The sequence below is a fragment of the Myodes glareolus genome, chromosome 10, assembly GCF_982192425.1.
Source record: "Myodes glareolus chromosome 10, mMyoGla1.1, whole genome shotgun sequence".
NCBI classification, from domain to species: domain Eukaryota; kingdom Metazoa; phylum Chordata; class Mammalia; order Rodentia; family Cricetidae; genus Myodes; species Myodes glareolus.
Window position 1 is genome coordinate 4752595 of NC_142035.1, and position 1400 is coordinate 4753994.

Sequence of the window (1400 nt, forward strand, 5' to 3'; positions counted from 1 at the left end):
TGGTGCAATCAATTCTCCAAGGTCCTGCTGCTTGTCCACAGTCTGGATGGGGTCCTGGCAGTAGGAGTTGCACTGGGGCATCTCGCCCAGTGGTCAGTGTTGTCATAGCCTAGGTGGAGACATCATGGTGTCCCATAATCTTCTTCGGAGCCATTGGGTCACTGCTAGGATCTCCAAGTCTCTGTCTAATATAACAAGCTTTTTAATCATTATCTCAAATGCCATATTCTGCAGATCTCTGAAGTATGAGAGCTGCCTAGGTATATCTGATTAGACAAACTTTGTTTCTCATTACTTGTTTTAAGTTTGACTTTGAAAAGATATACAGGGACCTAAGTAAGGCTTATTCCTGTAATTAATTATATCTATACTTCAAGGATGATTGACTAACTGGAATTTCTTTACAGTCTATTATAGGCTAGCTGCTTTCATAAGATTAAACCTTTACATTCTGTCAGGTTTAGCCTTAAAAATAATAATGATTTTGAATTGAAGCTAATAAAGAGTCATTCTGAGGGTAAAAATAGAACATGTTTGTATCCAGCTGTTAATGCTGTCTCCTGTGAAGGCGAGGAAAAGGTCCCAGGGTGAAATGGGAACAGGAGGGAGCCTAGGAGCTAGCATTGCCCTTGGCAAGTACAAAAGCACCACAGCCTTCTGATAGGAAAGAGCCACAAGTTCCCTTTTGTCAGAGATAAGGAGGGTAACAACCTTTTTAGGGAGTAAGAACTTTCTCCGAGCAACCTGAGGGACTGGGAGCTTTACCCAATGCCTGACCTTGGGAAAAGGACTTTGTAGGTTTATCTCTGTCAAGTATGAGCCTTAGAAAACAACAATTTTTCAATTGAAGTTCCTTTTAGAATCAATGCAAAAATTTATGACTCAGTTTATCCAAATAGCTTAAACCCAGAAAAGTTAGCAAAGACAAGGAAGTTAAACATACATTTTTAAGTCGGAATAGACCTTGAACAAGGAAATACATTTTGAAACATTAGTTAATAGTTTTAATGCTATGATTTTTTAACATAGTTTCCCATGTTATAGTGATCCCCCCTTTACAAATTTTTTCGCATTGTTATTTTATAATTGCAGTTTTGCCTATGCTGTGAATCTCATTTCAAACATCTGAATGCAGGTGGTCCTAGGCTACTCCTGTAGAACCCTCAAAGGATTGAGACCCATGAGCTTGGATGCTCTTCCAAGCCCTCTATCTAACTGCCTAGTTCTTTATCTTCTGCATTACAAGAAATGAACATCCAGTTTCTGGTTAGCATTTTGTGCTTGTGGCTGTGACCCTAATTTTCAGCCTTTTATTAAGTACAAACATTAACAATACAAAACATTTTATAAGCACAAATGTACCATAGTTTTAACTGCTCTTTAAAAAATCAAAATCTCTT